This window comes from Hyaena hyaena, unplaced genomic scaffold (assembly GCF_003009895.1).
Source record: "Hyaena hyaena isolate Hyena2069 unplaced genomic scaffold, ASM300989v1 scaffold_1025, whole genome shotgun sequence".
NCBI lineage: Eukaryota > Metazoa > Chordata > Mammalia > Carnivora > Hyaenidae > Hyaena > Hyaena hyaena.
The window spans coordinates 94261-121652 of NW_024081659.1; the positions used below are offsets into that span (position 1 = coordinate 94261).

General features: G+C 44.1%; 1 non-coding gene across 1 annotated transcript; it reads left to right on the plus strand.

Moving 5' to 3' along the window:
* Positions 1-6066: 6066 nt before the first annotated feature.
* On the plus strand, positions 6067-6270 carry LOC120223651. The gene has a single exon (XR_005526351.1). It is a non-coding gene; the product is annotated as a small nucleolar RNA U3 (small nucleolar RNA).
* The last annotated feature ends 21122 nt before the right edge of the window (positions 6271-27392 follow it).

Sequence of the window (27392 nt, forward strand, 5' to 3'; positions counted from 1 at the left end):
ACAAAAAAACTTTTTAAAAAATTAGAGGGGACAGGTGATTTTAGAAACAGCCCCATGTCTCCCTATCAAATTATCTAATTTCATAGTACCCATCGGCTCACGTCTGCTACCTAAGAGATGGGCTGAAAATAAAATGGATGCATTAAAATCTCAGGCACCTGGGTGACTCAGTCGATTAGGTACCTGACTCTTTAATTTCAGTTCAGGTCAAGATCTCACAATTCATGAGTCCACACTGACAGTGCAAAGCCTCCTTGGGATTCTCTCTCTTTGTCTCTCTCTCAAAGTAAATAAAGAAACTTTAGACAATTAAAAATAGAAACAAGGGATGCTTTAAACTCTGCAGCAGTTTCTTCATGTGTCACCTAGAGCTGAACACAGTACTTCCAAGAGTGCTCTGACCACAAAGGGAGAGAATGCAAACCTTCCCTTATCTGGGACTTTAGAAAGGAAGAATTTTACTTAAGGGGTGTGCATTTCATGAACCTTTGATTCACAGGGAGTTGGCAATAATGAAAACTTCACCTGGACTTTGTATCAAACATCCGATTGTTAGAAACCACCCCATTGTTCCTAGTCCATGTGTCCTCAGATCCTGCCTTATGCCATATATGCACTGGTGTGTTCTGGTTAACGTCCCCATATTCCTCCTTCTCCTCCCTTCTGTTTGATCTCCTGCTGGATCAACCACAAGCCACAGGAGCCCACTGGCCTAGTTCATACAAATCAGCCTCGACAGAGAGCAGGGTGGATGCTGGAGAAGGTATCTGGAGGAACAAGGGCAAGATACTCAGGAAAGATGGTCTTTTCTGGGTCGTTAATGAAAACGTGGAACACTGAGAACCATGAATGGAAATCCTCTGCACAGCCACTAGAAATTTGTCATTTGATATTCGTCTATTCTACACAGTCTGTATGGTGTAATAAGGAATATTCCTTTTTGTATATATTTTAATTTTTATTTTAATTAGGCTCCAAACCCAACATGGGGCTTGAACTCACAACCCAGTGATCAAGTCACATGCTCTGCCCAGTGTGAAGGCCAGGCAGGCACTCCAGACAAGGAATATTCTTAATACACTAATACCTCATTCTTCTAGTACTGTGTTTTGGGTTTTGTTTTTTTGTTTTTTTTTGTTTTTTTAGTTTTATGAAGATATAATTCACATCATACAGTTCACCCATTTAGTGTATAAATCAGTGGATTTTGGTATATTTACAGAGTTACGCAACCATCAAAATAATTGATTTTAGAACATTTTCATCTCCTGAAAAGAATCTCCATGTTCATTATCATTCTCCCTTCATTCCTCCACAAACAACCTGAGCCCCTGGTAACCACTCATCTAATTTCTGTCTCTCTAAATTTACCTATCCTGGACATTTCACACAAATAGAATTATGGACTTTTTATGTTTGGCTTCTTTCACTAAGCATAATGTTCTCAAGGCACGTCACGTTGCAGTGTATACCAGTCCTTAGTTTATTTTCATTTTATTTTAATATTTATTTATTTTTGAGAGAAAGAGAGTGCAAGTGGGCAGGGGCAGAGAGAGAGAGGAGAAGGGGACACAGGATCCAAAGCGGGCTCTGCTCTGACAGCAGAGAGCCCACTATGGGGCTCGAACTCACGAACTATGAGATCATGACCTCAGCTGAAGTTGGACGCTTAACTGACTGAGCCACTCAGGCACCCCCATTTCTTTTTATTGCCAAGTGATACTTCACTGTGTGGATAGACGACATTTTCTTTACCCATTCACCAGCTCACATACATTTAGGTTGTTTGGGGACTTCTTGGCTCTTACGTATAATATAGCTATGAATGTCCATGTGTAACTTTTTGTGTGCACACAATTTTCATTTTTCTTGGGTATATATGCTTAGAAGTAGAATTGTTCTATGAGTCATATGGTAACTCTATGCTTCACCTTGTCAGGAACCACCAGGCTGTTTTTCAAGGTGGCTGTGCCATTTTACATTTCTACAAGTGGTGGGCAATGTTTCCATTTCCTCACCCTCTTGCCAACACTTGGTATGTATCATTTTTGTTACAGCCAGCCTAAAGTAGGTGAGGTACTATCTCCTTGTACTTGTAGTTTGCATTTTTCTGATTGCTAAAGATACCAAGCACCTCCTTGTGCTTATTTGTCACTAGCATGTCCTTGTCAAAGAAATGTCCATTCAGGTCCACTGATCGTTTTGAAAAATTAAGTTATGTGGTTTTTATGATTGAATTGTAGGGGTCCTTTATATATTTTAGATATAAGTCTCTTATTATATATAGGGTTTGCAAAACTTATCTCCCGCTATGTGGGGGGGGGGTGTCATTTTACTTTGTCGATGATGTCTTTTGAAGCACAGAGTTGTTAATTTTGGTGTTGTCCAATTTATCTATTTTTTCTTTTGTTGCGTGTACTTTTGGAGTTAAATTCTAGTGCTGTTTTGAGAGCTATGTTTTCTTAACTTCCTGTTCAGGTTTAGAAAAATAGTCCTGATTTCCCTTTCCTGCTCCAAATGACTTAGAATAGTAGAAGCTAATATTTACTAAGCACTTACTATGTGCCAGGTTTTTTGCTAAGAGTTGAGACAGCCTGGGTAACCAGCCTGGGGCCCCAGAGTTAGGGGGATTCATCCAATCTGATTCTGAAGCACGTACTTCACTGTCCTACTCAACGTGTATCTTCCTCATCTTGACGTTTGTTTCATTTTTGCAGGAGGAAAACAGTGTATCTGCTGTTAGTGTTGGACAAGTTTCTCTGTCCATGTTCTTTGTTTCCTTCCCTTCCCTGAGGTGAGTCCTCCGCCCCACCCTTTCTAGGAAGGCCAGAATCTACAGTCTCCAACACACACACACACATACTTGTCCAAAGGGGCAAAACAACAGCCTTGCTCATGACGCAGGATAAATACCAAATTCCTGAGGCCACACCTGAAGCTGCCCTTATCCCAGGGATGCTGTCTTTGGTCATGACAGTCTAGGGACAGACAGGTAGGAGCAGCCCTGACCCCCTTGAAATGGAATTCCAAGCTGGGGTTGCCTTGGACTCACACAGAAAGCCCCCGAATTTAAAACACTTCGCCGGTCAGTTCAATCAACTAGAACCATGTGGAGCGATGAATGACAGAAGCTCGTCAGAGGATTGTCTCAGTGGTTCCTTTGACTTGGACAACACTGACCTTTAAACTTCAACTTTAGTTTCTCTAAGTACATGAGGTCAGAATTATGTAATGGGAGCCCACAAGCTTCTGTCCCCCACACTCTGCCCCTTTTCCCACTGGGTTCAGTTGCCTACCGTAGCCATTTGGAATTCCTGCAGAATGTCTCTGAGACTCCGCCTCTCTCCCCTAGTTCATGCTTCTTAGGGCTGCACCTGCTCAGTTCCCTCCCATCTCTTAGGTAGACTAACTGGACTCAGTTCACAGTCTCCTCTTCCATCAAATTGAGGTGAAACAAATGGTTCCATCCTGGTTATCTTCCTCAGTAGATTATGAGATTTTTAAGGTCAGAGACCAAGAAAGAATTAATTCCCCCAGAACTAAGCTTGGATTCTGCCATCTATAGGCATTTAATCAGCCTTTGTGGAAGGATTATTCAGTGCCAGAATGTGCCCACCACCTGCGATAACAATGAAATGTCACGTGAACCAGGTGTTCCAGGAACCCCCTCCGCCCCTCCACCCACCCCCCACTCCTGTCCTACAACCATTTGCATGGACTTTGCTAGCACTCAAAGGGGGAGCTCAAGGCAAAGTTGGCATCTTGTCTCACACAATTTGGGAGAGCAGGGTCATCTGCTGGCCTGTAAATTCCTCTTTATCTTAGTGATGGGAGAGAGTCTGGACTGTGTCCCCTCTTAGACCCATGCCTACCCAGGCCCACCAAGTGATCAGCAAGTTTGTTGTGTTTCCTAAATACAACCATGCCCAATCTCCTGAGCCTAAACACCCCTGAACACTGACAAAGGAGTAACCCAAAAAGTTGGGTAAGCCTTGCAAAGTCACTCCTAGTAGCACGGATAGTGATACCCTGTCTTAGTAACCTGCTCCCTGTGACCTTGTGGGAAAAGGTGGATGTGAGCAGCCAGGACGAGGGCTCACATGGAGCCTTCAGGAGCTAATACCAAATGGATGTTCCAGCTGTTCTCTACTTCTCTCTGCCCAGGCCTTTGTCACCCTCCTTACACACTGTCTCTAAGCTTCCTAGGTAACAGGGGCACCTGGGTGGCTCAGTTGGTTAAGCGTCTGACTTCAGCTCAGGTCATGATCTCACGGTTCGTGGGTTCGAGCCCCATGTCGGACTCTGTGCTGACAGCCAGCTCAGAGCCTCGAGCCTGCTTCTGATTCTGTGTCTCCCTCTCTCTCTGACCCTCCCCTACTCATGCTGCCTCTTTCTCTCTCTCTGAAATAAATAAAACATTAAAAAAAAAAAAACACACAAAATTTAAGCTTCCTAGGTAACATCCCCATCCCTTAGCCACAGAAAGCTGCCCCACTCCCCACCAGAGGAAGCGGTCCCAAGTTGTCGCCGCCTCTTCTTAGGCACAAAAATTAATGCCTTGGGTTTCAGCTGGATATTAATGGAAGATTTCCTCTGCCCAGCCTGCTGCTTGCTCTCAAGTAGGAGGAGCATGGGCTGGTCCTGCAGTGAAACTCAGTGTGTACCTTCAGCGCCTTTCCCTCTTAGGCAGTGAAGGCTGCCAGTAGAGACCAGGTTTCCCCCGGATTACCTAAGGACATATGTCTCCTGGCGGTCAGTATTAGTCATCTGCCAAGGAGAATGCCAGCCACTAACACGGAGGCAAAGTATTTTTCAGCCATTGGTGTGTTTTTCACCTGGCCCTATGATGGCAATGTTAGCATTATTGTGGTAAAGTTGTTTCCGTTTCCTTCCTGGATCCATTTCATTACAAAGGTCCCTGTTTGTTGAGAATGTTTGTTTATTTCCTGCGCTAGAATTTGTTGATCCCCAAGTCTCTCCCCAGATGGAGCGGGGGTGGGGAGGCTCTTTGCTTATCCAGCACAGCCGTAAAGAAAAAAACTTCGAAGCTTGCCTGTAGAATTGGCAATATAATGGCAAATGGAATGTTTATGGCTTCAGGGCCTTGATCTATAAAGTGTCCTTAAGAAACTGATATCTTCAGTTTCAAAGGAAATAGTGAGATTCCTAACCCACATGTGTCCTTTTGCCCAGGGGTTGGACTCTCAACTTGTCCCCCTTGGCTTGCAGCTCTCTATCTGCAAGATGAAAGGAACCGATCTAAGATTTCTAGAAGATTCTCAGAATTCAATGTAATTCAATTAACATCTACTGAGTATCTGCTATGTGCAGTATTGGGTGGTGAAAATGCAATTTTGTATCATTCAGGTAGAAATTCCCCGGGATCCTATAACCTGCTTTGAGAAATTGTTCTAGAACAAAGGTCGACACAAACACTATTATTTATTTTGCCTGGTCAACCTAACAGCAAAGGAAGAAAACATTGCCCCAAAATGATTTATCCTAAAAACCCTGAGACCTACTGGGGATTCTCATGGGATAGGTCACTGGGGTTTATGGAAAAGCATTCCAAATTCCTTCTGCTCTTTCCTGAATTCAGTACTGACTTCACTTAACCTTGACAGTGACAAAAGAAACTTTGAAAGGATAAAAAAAAAAGATTTGAATAATCATTCAGATCTTAACCTTTCTTCCAGCAGGAAATATGAGCATATTATCAGTACCAGAAAAATGTGTCAAAAGAGGCTCAAATGTAACTTTTTCTTATACTCTTTCCAATGACAGAAATTAGTCATGGGAATCTAACAGGAGAAATCTCCGAGGGTAACACACTGCTATTTTACTGGTGGGTCTTTAGAAATACCCTAACTTTCCATCCATCCCCGTTCTAAGAAATCAACTTCCATTGGAAAATTCCAGGCTCAGGCAAAAAAATCTACTTAACTTACATTATAATGCAAAACATTGTTTGCCAGAAAACTTCCATCACTCATCAGGGTAGCGCTGCTACTCTTTTTTTTTTTTTTTTAATGATACACTACCAAATGATTCTAAACTCACGGACGCAAGACTCTACTTCCAGGCATCATTTCTATAGTTTGTTACTAGAAAAGTTTCTATGAACATGCAGAGCACTGGAAACCATGGGGAAGAGAGGCCCCCTTCTCTCCCGGAGTGAAACTGGCCCTAAATTTGTTTCTGCAAAAGTCATCTGTCATTGATGATCTTTCTTCTTTTCCTTTGTGAGACGGAGAGAGAGGGTAGATTTGTGAGAGAGCCCCCTGCATGGCTTTCTAATTAATTAATTAAATTAATTAATCAAGGAATTCTCAGATGCATTTGCTTTTCTACCTTGATTCTAATGCCAGATTCTATTTTTTTTAATGTTTTACTTATTTCTTATTACTTACTTATTTCTGAGAGAAAGAGAGAGAGCATGAGCAAGGGAAGGTCAGAGAGAGAGGGAGACACAGAATCTGAAGCAGGCTCCAGGCTCTGAGCTGTCAGCACAGAGCCCGACGTGGGGCTCGAACCCACGAACCGCGAGATCATGACCTGAGCCGAAGTCGGACACTTAACCGACTGAGCCACCCGGGCGCCCCTAATGTCAGATTCTAAATGAAATTTGCACCAGCACACATACAAACAGAGGCTTTAGAAGTAAGAGTCACTCTAGATGATATTCCCTCTTCCATTTACCAAAAAGATACGTTTTGTGTTTTTTCGGTTTTTGCTTTGGTTTTATATCTCAGGACCTGGTGTCACCTGCTATTCAACGATCAAAGCGCAGCCAGCTGACACCCTTAATTTCGCTTTCCTACCCCCTCTGTAGCTCATCCATGCACTCGTGCTGCTCTTGCGGCTGCTACGAGACCACCACCCAAGCCGTCCGCGGCTCTCGCTCTCCACTGCTGCTGTCCTGGTCCAAGCCGCCAACATCTCACATAAGGAGTCCCATTCTGGGGGCGCCTGGGTGGCTCAGTCGGTTAAATGTCCGACTTCCGCTCAGGTCATGATCTCAGGGTTCGTGGGCTCGAGCCCCGCGTCGGGCTCTGTGCTGACAGCCAGCTCGGAGCCTGGAGCCTGCTTCCGATTCTGTGTCTCCCTCTCTCTCTGACCCTCCCCTGCTCACGCTCTATCTCTCTCAGAAATAAATAAAACTTAATATAAAAAATTAAAAAAAAAAAGAGTACCACTCTGGTTTCCTAAAAATCTCTTCTCCTTCCACTCTTGCTCCCCTAAAATTCATTATTCCCGGAGCTGTCAGGTTGATCTTCAAGAGCTTTAATCTGACCATGTTACCCTTCATCCCCTTGACATCTTCCAATGTCTTCCACCACCATGAAAGAAAATGAAACCTTCTGGCCTAGAAGGCCCTGTGTGATTTGGCTTACTTCTTTGAACTTACTCCATATTCCTCACTCTTTACTCACCACTCCTAGCCTCTATAAAACGGTATTTCTCTCACCCAAACATCAACCTTTTTCTCACTGCAGGATCTATGCAATTGCTGTTCTCTTTGGAGGTCTCTTTAGAGTCTTCTCATTGGCCTTTCTTGCCCACAAGTGTTCCATGAACCAGCACCATAGGGATCACCTGGGACCTTATAAGAAATGCAGAAGCTAAAAAAAAAAAAAAAAAGAAATGCAGAAGCTGATTCAACCCCTCACCTATCAAATCATAATCTGCACTTTCACAAAATGACCATGTGATTCATATGCAAATTATAGTTTGAGAAGGTCTAGCTTAGGTCTCAATGCAATTGTCACCTCCTCTGAAAGGATTAGCTGACCCTCATTCCAAATTAGCTCCCCAAATCACTCTCCGTTACACCATGTTTTTTATTTTTTTTCCAATGGCAGTTAACTTTTTTTTTAATTTTTATTTATTTTTGAGACAGAGAGAGACAGAGCATGAACAGAGGAGAGGCAGAGAGAGAGAGAGGGAGACAGAGAATCTGGAACAGGCTCTAGGCTCTGAACTGTTAGCACAGAACCCAATGTGGGGCTCAAACCCACGAACCAGGAGATCATGAGGGGAGCCGATATCAGACGCTTAACCAACTGAGCCACCCAGGCACCCCCAATGGCAGTTAACTTTAGATGAAAATACCTTATTTGTTAACTAATATATTCATTTTTTCCCCACTAGATTGTAAGTGCTATGAAAGCAGGAGCCATGTTTCCATTGCCCACTACTATTTTACCACCTGGCCTACGTCATCAATACATATTGACAGATAAATAAATACTCATATACAACATTAACCTTAATGATCAAAGAGACGGTGAAACAGAACAAGTTTTTGACCTATGTTTATCTGGCTTTATCTGACCTGATAACCAACCAGAAAAAATATGAATCGAATCAGTTGTCTTGGCACAAATCACTTGCCGAACTCCAGTGGAATTTAAGGAAGGAAGAAAGGAGGGAAGGAAAGAAAGATGGTTGGCCTTGGAAGGTGTCAGGGTAATAAATGAAGTGGCATCGCAAAGGATTCACAGGATAGGACTACAGAGATAAGTAAGAGAACAGGCTCCCCAACATGGTGTAAATTATGCTATTATTAGTATTTCTCACCTTCTAGAGCTTGTAAAACACTGAAGATTGAAGCTTCATATTTAATATTGTTTTCCTAGGAATATGTCACTAACTAGTAGCCATTAAAAAGGAGAAAGTATGTTAAAAATATGTGTATAGTGAAAACCCTCAGTACTGTGTTTCCCCTTTATTCTCACACAACTACCACACTCACAACACGTCTGACACCAGATGTGCAAATTTTTTTTCCCACATCAAGCAATTCTGTGACACCAGCTTGGTGTTCTACAAATGAACTCAATGCTGACATCTACCTGGAGATGGGATCAGATCAGGTTAAGGGCTCAGTCCCAACGGACTGTCTCCCCTTTTAGATGCCAATTTCAAGTAGTAGGTCTCCAGGTTACCCACAACTTCTATTCCACTTGGCTAAAATCAGAGGTTCCTGGGGCACCTGGTTGGCTAAGTCAGTGAAACGTGTGACTCTCGATCTCGGGTTGTGAGTTCAAGCCCCATCCTGGATATAGAGATTACTTAAAAAAATAAAGTCTTTTATCTTATTTTATTTTACTTTGTTTTGTTTTGTTTATTTTAAGAGAGAGAGAGCACAGCAGTGGAGGGGTAGAGAGAAGGAGAGACAGAATTCCAAGCAGGCTCCACACCACCAGAACAGAGCCCGTCATGGGGCTCAAACCCACAAACCATGAGACCTTGACCGAAGCTGAGATCAAGAGTCAGTCGTTCAACTGACTATGCCACCCAGGAGCCCTGAAAATAAATCCTTTTTTAAAAAAATCAGAGGTTCCCATGACTTCCTCTCCTGTGGATTGGATTATTTGCTAGGACAGCTTACAGAAATTAAGGAAATATATACATTTACCACTTTATTCACACATGATAAAGGACGCACATGAGCAGCCAGATGAAGATATACATAGGATAAGGTTGGGGAGGGCTCCAAGTGCTTGATCCTCCCAATACACAGAGGTATTCACTAATACGGAAGCCTTCCAAACCCCTACTATTGAGGTTTTATGGACACTTCCTCATGATCAATTATTAACTCCATTTCTATTGAGATCAAATTGGACAATTAAACACCAGGAGTTTGTGCTTTGCAAACAGTAGGCGATCAATACCTATGTGCTGAATGAATGAAGAAAAGGACAGTTCTCTTTCCTGATCTTTGAGGATGGGTAACTCCATAAACAACTATTAATGCTCTCCTGGCCAAAGATGGAGACTGTGTGGTGAGAACAATAGTGAGCACGTCAGAAGGGTGTGTGGTACAAGCAAACCGTCCTTCCCCAGGCTGAACAGAGCAAGGAGCCTGCTTTAAGAGTGTTAAGAGATGGGGGAGCCTGGCTGGCTCAGTTGGTAGAGCATATGGGGTGGTAAGTTTGAGCTCCATGTTGAGTGTAGAAATTACTTAAAAATAAAGTCTTTAAGAAACAAAAGGAACACAAGGGCTGTATAGTCACGCCACACCTGTTTAATGCTCTGCTGTTGCCTTCTGAGATTTTTAATAATTTTATCTTTATATTGGATTTTTACACTACATTAATGGGAGCACGTGTGTAAGTAAAGATAGGTATAATAAGAGTATCTACTCTTCCTTGTTGTTCCATTTGCATGGAACATTCTTGACGTCCCATGAGCACAGAATTACCATGGATTCCCCATGATGTCGGGGAGTTCAGTGGTACTCAAGGTAAAGACAAGGTAAGTGAGTTCCATCTATAGCAGAGGGCAACAGGCACACGGAGTCCTGAGAGGACTTGCTTTCTGCTTGAACCAGAACTTGATTTGAATGCAGAAAGAAAGTAATGGTGCTATAAATATAAATAATGTTGGGGCACCTGGGTGACTCAGTCGGTCAAGTGTCTGGCCTCAGTCCAGGTCACGATCTCACGATTTGTGAGTTCCAGCCCCACGATGGGCTCTGTGCTGACAGCTCAGACCCTGGAGCCTGCTTCAGATTCTGTGTCTGCCTCTCTCTGCCCCTCCCCTGCTCCACTCTTTCTGTCTCTCTCAAAAATAAATAAACATTAAAAAGTTTTTAATACAAAATAATGTTAGTTATTTAACAAATGACTAAAGAACCCTATCGTATCCTTACTCATGTACTTCCCTGAATTAGCCAACCATGTTTGCAAAATATGATAACATAGAAAGAAAGGGAAAGATGGAAACCCAAAGTTCCTCCTCTTTTCAAGTTTTTTACTTCGTTTGGTCTGGCACTTCCACTGTCCTGGTAAGAACCAAATCCACATGCATGTCTGAGAAACAAAATATAAATTGTGTAATTTCACTATTCTGCACATAAGTTTACTAATACTTTTATACTGGCCTTGAAAACATACATTGAAGGGGATGGGGGATGGGCAAGATGGGTGAAGGGGAGTGGGACACATAGGTTTCCAGTTATGGAATGAATAAATCACAGGGATGAAAGGCACAGCATAGGGAGTAGAGTCAGTGGTGCTGTAACAAGGTTGTACGGCGACAGACGGTAGCTACGCTGGTGGTGAGCACAGCATAATGTATGCAGAAGCTGAATCACTATGTTGTACACCTGAAACTAATGTAACGTGTGTCAACTAGACTTCAATTTAAAACAGTGGAAAAAAGGACATCACATAATGTAAAGATGAATGCTAAATGTGATACTAATCTAAAATTTTAATTTTTACTTAGAAGGACATGAAGTAGCAAAATAAAAATACCATCACAAGTCAACAGAAAGAAGGAGGCAAAAAGGAGAAAACTTTCTGCTTTATTTATTAAATATTTATTTTTGAGGGAGAGAGAACAAGAGCAGGGTAGAGGCATATTGAGAGGGAGACAGAGGATCCAAAGTGGGCTCTGTGTTGGCAGCAGAGAGCCTGATATGGGACTCGAACTCACAAACTGTGAGATCATGACCTGAGCTGAAGTTGATGGCTTAACCGACTGAGACACCAGGCACCAGGCTTGCTCGCTCGCTCTCTCTCTCTCTGTCTCTCTGTCTCTCTCTCCATCCATCTATCTATCCATCTATCTATCTATGTTTTAGGTAGGCTTTACCCCCAGCACTGAGCCCAGTGCAGGGCTTGAAGTCACAATCTTGAGATCAAGACAGTTGAGATCAAGACCTGAGCTGACATCAAAAGTCAGATGCTTAACCAATTGAGTCACCCAGGTGCCCCTAAAACTTTTTCTTTTTTAAATTTTTTAACACTTATTTATTTTTGAGAGACAGACACAGAGTGTGAGCCGGGGAGGGGCAGAGAGAGAGAAGGAGACATGGAATCTGAAGCAGGCTCCAGGCTCTGAGATGTCAACGCATAGCCCCAAGTGGGGCTGGAACTCACTGATGGTGAGATCATGACCTTAGCCGAAGTTGGACGTTTAACAACGGAACCACCCAGGTGCCCTGTCAAAAACTTTCTGTTTTAAAATGGCTGCTTTTAGGGTGCTTGGGTGGCTCGGCCAGTTGAGCAACTGGCTCCTGCTTTTGGCTCAGGCCACAATCTTGCAGTGGTGAGATTGGCCCCACATCATGCTACCGCGCTGAGCTGAGCACAGAGCCTGTCTGAGATTCTCTCTCTCCCTCTGCCCCTCTTCCCTGCTCATTCACCATCTCTCTCTCTGAAATAAAATAAAAATAAAAATGACTGGTTTTTCAGTAACCTCTAACTTGCTTCCAGCTACAATCTGCAAGCTATCTTTCAAAGGGCTTTTCTTAAAGGAGACAAAGCTTCCTCTCCACCCCCTAAAACACCAGAAAACATTTCAAGTGTACAGACTTGAGTACTTCCTCCATCTGGTGCCATTTCCCTTGGATATGAAGATACACTCATTCACCAGACCTCCTCTGAGTGGAACAGCAGCTCAAAGCTTGAGAGGGGCGTGTGGTCTGTTCCCTCTGGACTAAATCAAGGCTTCCCCAGACCAGAACCACTTGGCAACCACTGGTTAGACACACGGATTTAAAGTTTAACTTGACACAAACAGTGCAGTGCAGTCCAGGGCAAGGTCCACAGAGATAGGTCCTGACTCCCTTAGCTTTTAGTGTCTTCATGTCTCCGGGTCATTGAGACCTTTACATTTTGGCCTCTACAGGACGACTTCAAAGAGCTAATGCTGCTTCTGGCCCGTAGACCCCATGGCCTATCGCCAGTTGGAAAACTGAAACTATTCACCCTACAGAGCTCCTCAAGCCCAAAGCCCCGGGTAGGGAAATATCAGAGGCAGAGGGTGTGTTTCTGAAATACCCCCAGGAAGGTTGCATGATGGCTGGTGGACAGCCTGGCCTGCAACGTCAGAAGCTCTCTTCTTAACAGCCATGTGACCTCGGGCAAGCCACTCTCCGATGTCTAGGCCTCTCTGTCCGCATCTGTAAAGTGGGAGCAATGGGGGCGCCTGGGTGGCTCAGTCGGTTAAGTATCTGATTTTGGCTCAGGTCTTGGTCTCCAAGTTTGTGAATTTGAGCCCCATGTCGGGCTCTGTGCTGACAGCTCGGAGCCTGGAGCCCGCTTCGGATTCTGTGTCTACCTCTCTCTTTGCCCCTCCCCCACTCATGCTCACTCTCTCTCAAAAATAAATAAATGCTAAAAAAAAAATATGAAGTGCGGACCATGAACTACGGGATACTTTTATGGGAAAGTGCTTTCTAACATAGAAGCATGTCCACTGTCATAAAGCTATTGAAGATGAAGGGATCCGGAAAACATGTTCAAATTCATGTTCTCAGTGACTTAACAAATATTTATTGAGCGCTAGCCATTGGTCAGGTTCTATTCTAGGTGAAAGAGACATATCCGTGACCAAAAACAGGCAATTATCCCTCTTTGTGTAAAGTTGGTCATTCGTTCACCAGGGATAATAACCATGAAAAAACGGAAGGTGGGGTGGCAACTTAAAATCGGACCATGTGCCAGACTGTTACAGGCACGGCATCACACTGCTGAGTGTTCCAGTGTCCTTGCGACGGACTCTGCTATTCCTGACTTGTTCCTCAGGAGCCCAGGCCCTTGGGGGCCTTGAAGCTGCCATTCTTGGCTTTTTGAAACATTCATGCCGGACTGCACTGTAAGAGAATGAGATTTCTCCGAAGAAAAAGACCCTATAATAGCAGGGCTGAGGCCGGGGTGGGTGGGTAAGGTGACCCCATACCCTTGGGTCCCAGTCAGATGACTGCAGCTCTTGGAGGATGCCAGTGACCCCAGCTGGCCCGCAGAATTGTGAGAAAACATCAATCTGTGTGTTTTTAAAAAATAAATAAATATTTATTTATTTGTTTATTTATTTTGAGATAGAGAACATGTGGGAGGGAGGGAGGGAGGAGACAAAGAGCACCAAGCAGGCTCTGTGCTGACAGCACAGAGCCTGATGTGGGGCTTGATCCCATGAACTGTGAGATCAGGACCCCAGCCGAAATCAAAAGTTGGACACTTTAGCAGCTGAGCCACCCAGGCATCCCTCAATCTGCTTTTTTAAGAGGAGGCCAGAGAAGGCCTCTCTGATATGGTGATGTGTAAACAGGAGTAGAAGGAAGTTGGTATGGACTGACTATTTGTGTCTTCCCAAATTCACATGGGGTGGCCCTCTCCCCCACTGTGGCCAGGTTTGACTCTGGGGCTTCTAAGGAAGCGGCTGAAGTTGAATGAGGTCAGGAGGATGTGCGGAGGCAAGGCCAGGTGAGGATGCAGGAAGAAGGTGGTTGTCTGCAAGCCCAAGGAAGAGAGTTCTCACTAGAAGCCATGTTGGCTGGAACCCTGGTCTTGCACTTAAATTCTCCAGAACTGTGAGAAAATACATTTCTGTTGTTGAAGCCACCCAAGCTATGGTCTTTTGTTATGGAGCCCAAGCTAACTAAGACAGAAGCCATGCAGGTATGTCGGGGAGAGCATTCCAGCAAAAGGAAGAGCTGCTGCAAAGGTCCTGAAGTGCAGGCAAGCTGAATGCGGGAATGCTGGAGCACAGCAAAGAAGGCCTGACGGAGCATAAGGGGTCAGGGAGGGAAGGGGGATGCACATCAGTAGGCTATGGAAAGACTGACTATTACTTGACGTTTAAAGGAAAGTCTGCAATTTGGAGGGATGGAGTGATAGGTTTTCAAAGAACATGCATTTCTGTAATATTTGACTTTTATGTAACAATGAACATGTGTTACTTTTGTAATCAGAAAAAAGGACATCGGGACATTTAGAAGACTCCACAAGAAAGAGCTGACAAGTACAAGCTGTGTCCTTTGATGCCAACATGTGGGTACAGGGAGAAGCAGGGAGAGGCAGCGAGGGCTAAGAGGGTGGGAGAGACTGCAGCTGATGAGAAGGCCTTGGGTTCTTGGAGGACTTGCCCTGTTCCCTGACTGAGAACTGCACTTCTGTGAGACGGTGCGGGGCAAAAATGGGGGTGGGGAGCAGAGCGTGGGGCAAGAACAGAGAATAAAGTGTGGGCTGAATTCTTTCTTCAAATTTATTTCTTAGTTTTTAAATTTTTTTTTCTCCTGAGAGAGAGAGAGAGAGAGAGAGAGAGAGACAGCATGAGCAGGGGAGGGTTAGTTAGAGAGGGAGATACAGAATCTGAAACTGGCTCCAGGCTCTGAGCTCGCTGTCAGCACAGAGCCCAACGCGGGGCTTGAACCCACGAACCGTGAGATCATGACCTGAGCCGAAGTTGGATGCCCAACCGACTAAGCCATCCCCAGGCGCCCCTATTTATTAGTTTTTTTTAAATGCTTAGTTCTCTTTGAGAGACAGCGATGGAGCATGAGGGGGAGAGGGGCAGAGAGGGAGACAGAGGATCTGAAGTGGGGCTCGAACTCACAAACCGTGAGACCATGGCCTAAGCCAAAGTTAGAAAGTAAACTGACTGAGCCACCCAGGTGTCCCTTTTTTTTTTTTTTAATGTTTATTCTTGAGGGAGGGAGAGAGGGAGGGAGAGAGTAAGAGCAAGAACAAGAGTGGGAGAGAGAGAGACGAGGGGCAGAGAGAAGCAGAGGACAAAGGATCCAAAGTGGGCTCTGTACTGACAGCATTGGGTGCCAGCCCACTTCAGGGCTCTAACAGGGATCGAATGGAGCCTCAATGGGGCTCAAACTCAGGAACGGTAAGACCATGACCTGAGCCCGTCGGGTGCTCAACCGACTGAGCCACTCAGGCACTCCTGAATGCTTTCTTGATAGGGATCAAGTACATCTGATTTACCCCGGCACTTAGCACATTTTCCAGCTTCTATAGGGTAAGAGCTAGATTATTTCTTGCAGAAATGAAGGAACTGGACTGAGCAGTTATTGTGCACCTCCTCCCCTTTTGCGCCCCTCTTCTTTGTTAGTACAAACAAGGTTTAAAGGGGGTTTTTCAATCCCCTTTAGTGTAGTGGAGAGTGGATATTTGGCATAATAAAACAGTTTAAAAGTCCACGGGACTAAGCCCTGCATACCTTGTGACTGGTTTCTAGTCTTTAAAATGTAACCAACTGGGGCACCTGGATGGCTCAGTCCGTTGAGCTTCTGACTTTTGATTTCGGCTCAGGCCATGATCTCTTGGTTCATGAGTTCAAGCTCGTGATGGGCTTTGCACTGACAGCCTGGAGCCTGCTTAGGATTCTTTCTCTCTGCCGCTCTCTCATGCTGTCTCTTAAAAATAAATAAATATAACAAGTTGAGCTGAACCTTCAAGCTAGGTTGAGATCTCACAGGTTCTCAGATAACACTTTATCCCTCATCATCATGGGCTGGGACTAGCAGCGTTAAAAATGCAGCAGAGGGGCACCTGGGTGGCTTAGTCGGTTAAGCGTCTGACTTTCGCTTAGGTCATGATCTTGCGGTTCGTGGGTTCGAGCCCCGCGTCGGGCTCTGTGCTGACTGCCAGCTCAGAGCCTGGAGCCTGTTTCAGTCTGTCACTCCCTCTCTCTCTGACCCTCCCCTGCTCACGCACTCTCTCTCTCTCCTAGAAATAAATAAAACATTTTTAAAAATGCATTTAAAAAAAAACGCAGCAGAAGCACTGTCAGACTTGTGTTCTCTTCTAAGACCCCCATTCACTTTTTGTTTCGTTCTTTGGCCGGCAGAGGGATAGATGAATAGACAACGATGCTCAGTGCAAGCCTGGACAGAGAGTTTTAAATGAGCATTCTGTTTAAAGTGCAAATGTGCTTTGCTATCAGCAACAGATGCATTTCCTAAACATTACGTATAACCCGCTTCTTTTTCCGAGTTCCAGTGGAGCTAACTCTGATGAACAGAAGGAAAGATTCCTTGTGTTTTGTGAATAATCACCCCCTTAGTCATCTGGTCTGTAAATCTGGCATTTCATGGATCAGGTATTTTAAAAATCCTTTGAAGGAGACATTAGCCCACTATTTCTGATCATAATTTTTTAAATGTTTATTTATTTTTGAGAGAGAGAGAGAGAGAGAGAAAGAGAGAGAAAATGAAAGCAGGAGGAGCAGAGAGAAAGGGAAACAGAGAACTCAAAGTGGGCTCTAGGCTCCACGCTTGCAGCACAGAGCCTGACTTGGAGCTCCAATCCACAAACTGTGAGATAATGACCTGAGCCAAAGTCAGACACCTAACCAACTGAGCCAGCCAGGCGCTCCTCTGATCATAATTTTTTATCTTTTTGAATAGATTAGAAAAATGTGAACATGTTCAGCCCCAATGACCAGTTTATTACAAGTTTCAAGTTAATGACAAAGAAATACAGAATACTGACCAGCCCAGTGAATAGTACCAGAATATGCCATCGCCAAATATGCCACTTTGGCATATGGATTATTTTGAGCTGAAGGCAATTGAGAAGAAACAGATACCAAAAAAGCTCTCTGCCCACCCCTATTTGCCTAAAAGTAGGGTGCAAATTTGCAAGGACATCCTGTCTCTTCTCTCTACCAGGAGGACAGAAGTTCATCACCGGAGACAACTCTAGACCCTTATCAGCTCAGAGATAGCACCAGAGAAATCTACAAAACAAACTTTCCTAAAACTAACCCTTATCTACCATTAATTTCCCCATGTATTTACCTTCCTACAATTTGTCACCCTGAAAAACTCAAAGAACTTTTTAAAAATTTTTTTAATTAAAAAATTTTTTATCTATCTATCATCTATCTATCTATCTATCTATCTATCTATCATCTATATATTTAGAGACAGAGAGAGACAGAACACGAGCAGGGGAGGGGAAGAGAGAGAAGAAGACACAGAATCTGAAACAGGCTCCAGGCTCTGAGCTGTCAGCACAGAACCCGATCAATGTGGGGCTTGAACCCACGAACCATGAGATCATGACCTGAACCGAAGTCAGACGCTTAACCAACCCAGGCACCCCAAAGTCCTTTTTTTCTTGAGATTTCACTAAACATGTATTGTTCTTTTGCCAAAATGCTATGCAATCAGCAAAACAAAGACAACCTACTGAATGGGAGATGATATTTGCAAATGACATACATATCCAATAAGGCATTAATATTCCAAAATATATGAAGAGCTCATACAACACACACCAAAGAAACCCAAATAATATAATTTAAAAATGAGCAGAAGACATGAGCAGACATTTCTCCAAAGAAGACACACAGATGGCCAAAAGACACATTAAAAGATGCTCTATATGACTCATCATCAGGCAAATGCAAATCAAGACCACAATGAGATATCACCTCACACCTGTCAGAATGGCTAAAATCAGAAACTCAAAAAAATGATAGGTATTGGAGAAGATGTGAAAAAAAAAGAACCCTCATGCACTTTTGGTGGGAGCCAACTGTGGAAAACAGTATGGAGGTTTCTCAAAAAAATTAAAAATAGAGTTACTGTATGATCCAGTGATTCCACTACTGGGTATTTACCTGAAGAATATGAAAACACTAATTTGAAAAGATATATGCGTTCCTATGTTTATTGCAGCATTATTTACAATAGCCAAATTATGGAAGCAACTCAAGCATCCATCAATAGATGAATGGATAAAGAAGTTGTATATATATAATATTACTGATCCATAAAAAAAGAAAAAATTCTTGCCATTTGCAACAACATGGATAGACCTAGAGGGTATAATGCTAAGTGAAATAAGTCAGAAAGAAATGAGTACCACGTTATTTCAGTCATATGTGGAATTTAAGAAACAAAACAAATGAACAAAAGAGACACAGGGGGCATAGTTGATTGAGTGCCCAACTGTTGATCTCAACTGGGGTCTTGATCTCAGGGTCATGGGTTCAAGCCCCGTGTTAGGCACCACGTGGGAAATGCAGCCTACTGAAAAGATAAAGCTTTATATATAAAAGAAAAAAGAGAGACAAAGGGGCAGCTGGCTGGCTCAGTCAGTAGAACATGCAATTCTTGATCTTGGGGTCATGAGTTCGAGTCCCACGTTGGGTGTATAGCTTACTCAAAAAAAAAAAAAAAGACACCCGCCCCCCAGATTCTAAACTATAGAGAACTGATGGTTACCAGATGGGAGGGGAGTGGGGGGATGGGTGAAATTCGTGATGAGGATTAAGAGTATGCAGATTATGATGAGCACTGAGTAATGTATGGAATTGTTGAGTCACTATATTGTACACCTGAAACTAACCTAACACCGTAGGTAGAATTGTAAAAAATGCTAGTCCATGCCTTTGAGTGATTCATCTCTGGGTGCTCCCCTGTATTGGCATGATGCACTTGTTGATAATGTTCTGTTTGATTTCCTCTTGCTAATGCCTTTTGCCAGTCTAATTTATAGGGCCGGGTCAATGAACTTGAGATAGGTAGAGGGAAAGCAATTTTTTTTCCTCCTTATATCAGCAGCCAATTCCTTATCCTTTATGCAACTAAAGTAGTCAGCATTCTTTATTGAGGACCCAATAAACGAGCCCAAGACACAGTCCCTTGTAGCTATTCTTCAGAAATTTGTCTTCCGGCCTTTGGCCAGATGGGTCATTGGGTCTGACCCAAGTTTAGAGAACTACTTAGAAACATTCATAACCAACCAAAGAGGGTTCCTAATGATACATAGTCTGGTTACTCTGATTTGCTGAGCAAAATAAACAAGTGAATAAATGTATGAAAAGCTGTTTATAAGACATTTATAAGTCCCCAGGAACTTGTCTTTGCTGGCTTTTGAAAGGAGAGAAAGACGCAATGCGTTTCTACTTGGGCAATGTCCATTTTCTTAGCTCTAGTAGAATATTATATTTGAATAGCTTTATTTTCCACAATTTTTTTTTTGGCTTATGGACATATCCTCCAAATATCTTAGAAACTTTATTAATGAAAACCCTTAAAATGTATGAAGCGCTCAACAGACTAGATCCTGTTCTAAGTGCTTCCTCTGTTAACTCGCTGAATCCACACAACACGACGAAGTAAATACTATCATTAACCCCATTTCACAGATGAGGAAGCAAAAGCACGCCCACGTTAAGTGACTTAAGTTAGGCTGCAAGCTGGAGCCCTGGCCACCACCCTCTGCAGCAACTCAGCTCCAGTGACAAACAGCAAGTGGTTGAACCACTGGCAGAAGGCTCTATTTATAAACAGGACTTAAGAAGTCTGAGGCCAAGAATTAAGTGAATTTCATACAATCAGGAAAGCAACTAAGTGCTAGCAACTAAGAACTCAGTATGAGTACTTAATTTACTACTTCTGGCGATCTTCCCCAAAGGGCCTGCATGGGTCCTGATTCCTGGCAACTGAGCACCCATGTTATTTACCCCGCCTTCGCTCTGGCTGGTGGAAGAACTGAAGCCATACTTAGAATGTGTCATCGGGCTAATTTTATTCTGTAAATAATACAATAACTGTTTACAATATGTTAAAACATCCCCACCTTTTTCCAGGCCTCCTCTGAGCTCCTTCTTATTGCTCCATCTGCATACTTTCTTGGTCACTCCTGACCAAGAAAATTCTAGTCTGAGACTAATTTTAGTCCTGGTGAATGACAAGATTTTTCTGCTTATACTGTCTGCGTATTACTTGTGTTACCCTGTAAAAGTTCTACCCACTTTTAAAGGAGTCAAAGATATACAACACACATAAGTGGTTTTCAAGTGACAATTCACGTTTTGGTTAAAATTTACTCTGGGGGCTCCTGGGTGGGTCAGTCTTTTAGGCCTCTGACTTTGGCTCAGGTCACCATCTCATAGTTCGAGCCCCGCATGGGGTCCCGTGCTGACAGGGCAGAGCCTGCTTGGGATTCTCTCTCCTCTCTCTCTCTGCCCCTACCCTGCTTGTGCTGTCTCTCTCAAAATAAATAAGTCAACTTAAAAAAAGTTTACTCCAGCAAACTAAGCCCACCTTGGGTAAGATATTAGAACAAATTACAATGGATAAGGAACAATCACAAAGTAGAAGAAAGGCAAAAACAAAACAAAACAAAACCAACAAAACCCAAATCAAAATATTCTGGAGGCTTTGAAATGTAAATCTGAAGCGGGATGGGTTACAAAGGTACCAGCAGGGGTGGCAACGTTAGTTTCCTCAACTTCGCACATTCTTTCTTTCTTCTAAGCAGTTTCTTCCAGTAAAACTGGTTCTTTCTCCCCAGGGACCACAACTATCTGATTTTTGTCCTAGCCCAGATGGTGGAGTGCAGGGACCATCAACAGAAGAAGAAAGAGATCCAGAAAAAATAAAGGTCAGGACGATGCAGGCGCCGGTGCCGCCCAGGTTGGGAACAGCTTGAGAATCTGTCTCAAATGCCATGCTGGAAAGAAAAGTCACATCTGCCTGGAGGGCCCAGCAAATGTTACAGTGTTTTCCTGCACCCACCTTTCTGGACCTGTTGAATGTCACTCTTCACCACATTTACTCTGCATCAAATAGTTAAGACAGAGCTTTCTCATTTCGGAGTAAATGACCATGAGTAAAGATGGTCACGCCTTGAACATTTAGCGAGGGGGAAATGATTACATTACCTTGGGTGGATTGCTCTTTCATGACTGTCAGACAGCCTCACAGAGGAAACAAGTCGTAACGCTAAGGACAGATGCTGAGACACATCAAAAACTTCTATTACTAAAGAATGAAGGAAAGCCTTAGCTTGGGGCGGATTTATATAACCAGATGTCAACACAGCTTTCACAACCTCTTTCTGAACTGCTGACAGAGCACCAGACATCTGCCGTGTAGTTTGGTGGGACAGCGTGACTCTGGCTGTAGACACACTTGAGTCTGAGGCTAGTGTCTACTATTTACGATGTGGAGCCAGAGACAGGTTAGCCTGCCCGAGTCCATTTTTTCATCACTGGGACAATGCTTTTCCCTTACTGGTGGGGTGAGGATTGAATGAGATAAGCTAGGTAACATTCTCTGATTTAACAGTGCCCTGGTCTCCTGTTGACTAGGTGACCTTGGGCAGATTGTCTAACCTCACAGTTCCCTCATCTGTCAAATGGGGATAAGTCACACACCCCAGGTTTATTGGGACAAGCAAGTCAGTCAAGTAGCCATCTAGTATACAGGCCGAGCTGTTACTACCACTTATATTGTTCAATCCACATTTAAGGGTGTTTTTCCACCTTCAGAAATGGAAACCTGAAACACATAGTCCCCTAAATAATAGCAGTTCCTTAGAACTGATAAGTGGAAGGTGTCATCTTGAATATGCACCAGCTACTTCCTGGGCAGGAATGAAAAACTTGACTTGGCCTAAATTTTTTGTCTCGTGTGATGATAAATTAATAGCAAGCTGTGTTTGCTCACCGTTTATCTCCAGGGAGCTCTGGGCACCAGGCTGACATAATCTTCAAAACATCCTGGCAGAAAGGAGACAATGAGTGATTGAATCACCCTCTTCAAGATGATGAAGGATTGTTGTCTGGACGGTGACCAGCTGTTTCCACCACAAGCAAAGCCAGATAAAGAGCCGGCAGGCCTGTCATAGGAAAGACTTGGGTTAAACCCTGGGAGATACATCTTGAAGAGGTTTCCATCCAGGCAGTATTTCATTTAAAAGTGCTGAATTATGTGGCTCCTATTGAATTATAGTTTCCCACTGGCAAATTGAAAACACAGATTTCTCTACAGTATATACACCGCTTGACTTAACACCTGAGTGATTCCTTTGGGCGGGTCTTCCCCTGAAAGGACTCCGGCCAATTTCCATGCCAGGTTATTTGGCAGTTTCCCAGGGACATTCTGGAAAGGCTCAAATGAGCAGGTTATCCCACGGCTGAGTGAGCTTTAAGCAGCTAACCCAGACCCAGCCTGAAGGTGAAACAATGGAATGGGGTTGTTTAGCTACCCAGGCTTGTGAAGAGTGTCGATGGCCTGGACATGGGCCCATGTCATTAGAGCAGTTACAGGACCTTCAAAAGTTCGGACTCCTCCACCAGCTCCTCAAGCAGTCATCAATAGTAGTATGACTACATGCTGCCTTCCTACAGCCGCCATGATGATGGGAATGGTATGGTTGCCAGCAGGAGCAAAGGGGAAGCAGCCACAAGCACCAGCCAAACTCCAGTTCCTCCCCAGGGGGAGCCCAGCGACAGGCCAGTGGGAGGGGCAGAGCCCAATGGTGGTAAAAAACACTGGTCAGCAGCACCATCTTCTTCCCAGCTCCTGAGAATGGCCAGCTACCTTGCTTCTGATAGGTGTGCCACTTAGGACAATGCTTCTCAAGCTTTAACATGCCTATAAATCACCTGGGTATCATTTTGTTAAAATACAGATTTTGATCCCATCGGTGTGGGTAAGGATCTGAGATTCAGCATTTCTGAGAAGCTCCCTGAACAGCAGTTTGAGGAGCAACATCTTTCAGACTTGCAAGTATGGCAGCCTCCTAATGAACGGGCTTCCAGGAGACAGAATTGACTCCTCCTTTATGTAACCCTGCTCTTGTGAATTTCTCAGGCCCAGTCTTCTGTGGCTGGCCCATGCCTGCTTTGTTTCCCGTGGGTTACAGTCTACACTTGGACTCCCTTTTAAAACCTGACGTTTCAACCAGAAGCAATGGAGAAGGGTGTGCCCTTCCCTTAAAGGGCCCAATCCAGAGACTTCACATTCTCTTTCCACTTCCACTCTTTTGGCTAGAATTTAGTCACATGGCCACATCTAGCCCCAAGTGAGGTTGGGAAGTATTTTAGTTTGCACATATTTTATGCTGTGTTTCCAGGTGTCCACTGAAAATTTCATCCCGAGGAAGGAGAGAGTGCATATTAGGGATCGCTAACAGTGTAACAGTTGGGGATAAAATTAATAGTAATGGTGCAGTTTTGGGGGTAATGGTGGGGTTCGGAGCGGATGGCCAAGAAAGAATTCTGGAAGATGTCTTTGGTGCAAAAGTGATTTTATTAAAGCACCAGGAAGAGCTGCACTGCAAAGTGGGGGCGTGTGTGTAACCATTTTATGGAGTCCTCGGGAGAGATGAAGCCAAGAGGGAGTTTCCAAAGAGGCTTTCACATGCTCAAGACTTACTGGAGGCCTAGCTATTGTCAGGCTAAGGTTGTCTTTCCCTCTAGCAAAGCATTAAGACAGTAGGGAGTTCCTGGACTTTAGGCCATTGATGGGATTGTCTTTTTCTTGTAAACTGGTAGAGACTCCTATTTGGTTTTTTGTTCTTTCCTGTTTTGGGGTAGTGGGAGTGTCGAAGGAATATCACACATGGAATATCATACATGGGGGTGGGGTGCTGTTAGCCTGCACTGTGCCCTCAGCTTGCCCCAAGCTCCCCCATCAGGAACAGTAATCGTTACTGAGTACTTACTATCTGGTAGGCTCAGCGTTATTGAATCATCTCATTCAATCTTCACAAAAAAGCCATTGGGAGGCACTATTACTATTCCCATTTACAGATAAAGACATCGAGGCTTAGAGAGGCTAAGTAGCGGTCATAAAGCTGAGGCAGAGTCAGGATTCAAATCCAGGCACTGTCACTCCAGAGCCTGGAATCTTAGGAGGAGGGAAAGGACTGATGATAGAAAAGCAGGTGGGGCTAGGCCATTTCAGCCCTCAGAGGTGCCCCTGGCAGTGGGAGGCTGTGGGGCAGGAGCCTGTGAGATGAAATCCCCAGACAGTGCAAAAACTTCCTGTGCAGTCCAGGAAGACCATGCTTACCTGCGACAATGTATATACGTTGTGTGTCCAGAGGCAGAAGGATGAAGACGGGACAGCTCTTCTTTGGAGTTAGATTATGATTCCCCTGATTATCTGCCGCATGATTGCCACCTCAGGCTATACCAGACCTCAAAGGCCATGGTCTGTGGCCCTGCTGCTGTCTCCCCCCCAAGCCCCTGCAGCAGACACTACTCCAAATACCTGGTACATTTGTCCTAGCAGAGCCTCAGCTGGCCAGGACCAGATGGGGCCCCTTCTTGTGTCAGTCACAAGTTAGAGGGCATTTGAAAACTCTTTTTCAAAGTTCTACCCCCTCCTTCTTTCCATGAAAAGGGTTTTTGTTAGCACAGCCTTTGTTTGGGGATTCCGTTGATAAAGGGACCATTTTATTGTAATGAATTACTGGCCCAAGTGGTGCCAGAAATCCTAGCGAGAGGCCAGCGCTCTGGCTTTCAGTCAGCAAGGTGAATGGAAACAGCTACTGGGCGTCGTATCAAGGGCACTTTGGAGTTCACGGCCATCAGCAACTTCAGTTTAGTTGCTGGTTGCCTTTGAGTTTAGCGGGGGCAGTCAGAGAACGTGCTGGCAATAAAATATAAGACTTTTTCCTTTATCTGTGAAAAATGTCAAATGGGCAGAACTGTTGGCCAAGGCTTTTACAGAATGAGCTCTGTCTACCTATTAATTAATTGCTAAATCTCCATTACAAAGACTAAGGTCGCTGTAACAATTTCAGCTGCTTGTGAATCTCCAAAAAAGCCAATTTTCGGGGTGCCTGGGTGGCTCAGTCAGTTAAGCGTCCGACTTCGGCTCAGGTCGTGATCTCGCGATTCGTGGGTTTGAGCTCCGCATCGGGCTCTATGCTGACAGCTAGCTCAGAGCCTGGAGCCTGTTTCAGATTCTGTATCTCCCTCTCTCTCTGAGCCTCCCCTGCTCATGCTCTCTCTCTCTCTCTCAGAAATAAACATTTAAAAAATTAAAAAAAAAAAAAAGCCAGTTTTCTCCGTTGAGCCAACTGAAAGCTGGGGGAAAAATCAAATGGCCACAAGTAAACCTCAACTTTGTGGGACTCACATGGACATGGAATATCTAAAGGTTCTTTACATGAGTTCTCTTCAGAAGGGGCTCAAGGGACTTTGGAAAAAGATATGAAAATACTGGTAAGCCACAAGTCATACATTCTGATTTGTTTTTCTCCCATGTCTGGTACACGCGGTGCCAACATAAATGTGTGAAGACATATGGACTCACAGTATATTTTCTCCATCATCTCATCTCTTGTCTGTTGCGACTCCAAGACCCTGAATATTTAAAGTTTGCGAGATGAATCAGCATTTCTCGGGAAACCTCTCTTAAAATATTGCTCCATGCAAACAGTGGCAAGGAATGAGGCACTTAAATCAATGGACCATGAACTCTTCAGAGTTTAAGGAAATCATTAAGGGCTGATAAAGTCAATACCCAAAGTTTGGGTATGAGAAAAGGTACCCCTTGATGTTGTTTGAAGGCATGCACCACCAATCAGTTCTAAGTGACTGAACCTCAAGTATTGATTAGGAAACAGGTACCCACGGGCCAGGGTCGGCTGTGAAGCTTGGGAGTGTCACAGAGACTGGTTCCTACAGATCTCTCTGCAGAGTAAGGTGAGCAGAGGGTACCTTACCATTTATGCCCTTCAAAAACAACATACACTTGTTTTAAGAAAGGAAAGCAAGTTTCCTTGCTTCTGTAAATCAAGGATCATGAGACCTGGCCTGTTTACCTCACAAGCAAGGTTATGAGGCATCCTTCTGAAAATGCAGTCTGTACCCATAGTCTGCTGGTGGCATTACTATGCAGGGGGAACACTGCCCTATGTGGCCGGTGGGAAGGAGACATCTGTTAACAGGTAGAGTTGACAGGTGGCTGCAGAACCTGCCTGAAGCTCCTGAGGCAGTGTTACCTTTCCCAACCGCAATTGATTCACACAGATTCTGTACACCTTTCTAGATTACAATTATAATTAGTCATTTGCATAACTGGCATTTTTATTATTCTCTTCCCCACTCTGCTATAAAGCCACAGTAGCCAGGGACTTTGGCTTGTTCCAACAGTGAATTCCAGTTCCCCGGACTGGCTGGGCACACAGCAGAGAAACAGAAGGTGCATACATTGAAGGCAGTTGGCTTATATACCCCAAATGTGCCCTTGTCCTCTGACTTTCTGAACTTAGGATTTTATACATTTGGCTTTTAGGAGGAAAGAGAGTGGCTGGGGTGCTACAGATGGGGTCAGTTCCTAAGGCAGCCAGAGGAGCTAAGGCCAAGTGATAGTACTTCCCAGAGTATTTGTAAGTCTACAGCCAGCAAAGATTCAATGACCACCTGCAACAGGCCAGTACTCCGAGACCAGTTTGGGGAGGAGAAGCAAGGATGTGAGTCCGTCTTTACACATTCTCTGCAAAATCCTTCAGTTCACACTAAAGTGTGACAAGAGAACATCCAGTGTCTTTTTAAGCTTATTTACTTTTAGTAATCTCAAAGTGGGGCTTGAACTCACAACCCTGAGATCAAGAGTCACATGCTCTTCTGTCTGAGCCAGCCAGGCCCCTCCAGTATCTTACTAGATAAGTCCTAGAGAGAGGACATTACTTTGTCATCGGGAATGTCAAACAGTCCTGTTCTCTTGAGAAAATACCCCCAGAGAAAGGCTACGAAACACCTGCTGACCAATATCTAAACAGATGGCTACAAATTTCTGGACACTTTGTAGGTTAAAGAAGGAAAACCATCATCCAAAAAGTACATTCTGCCAGCATTTCCCTGGACATGACCCCTCCTAG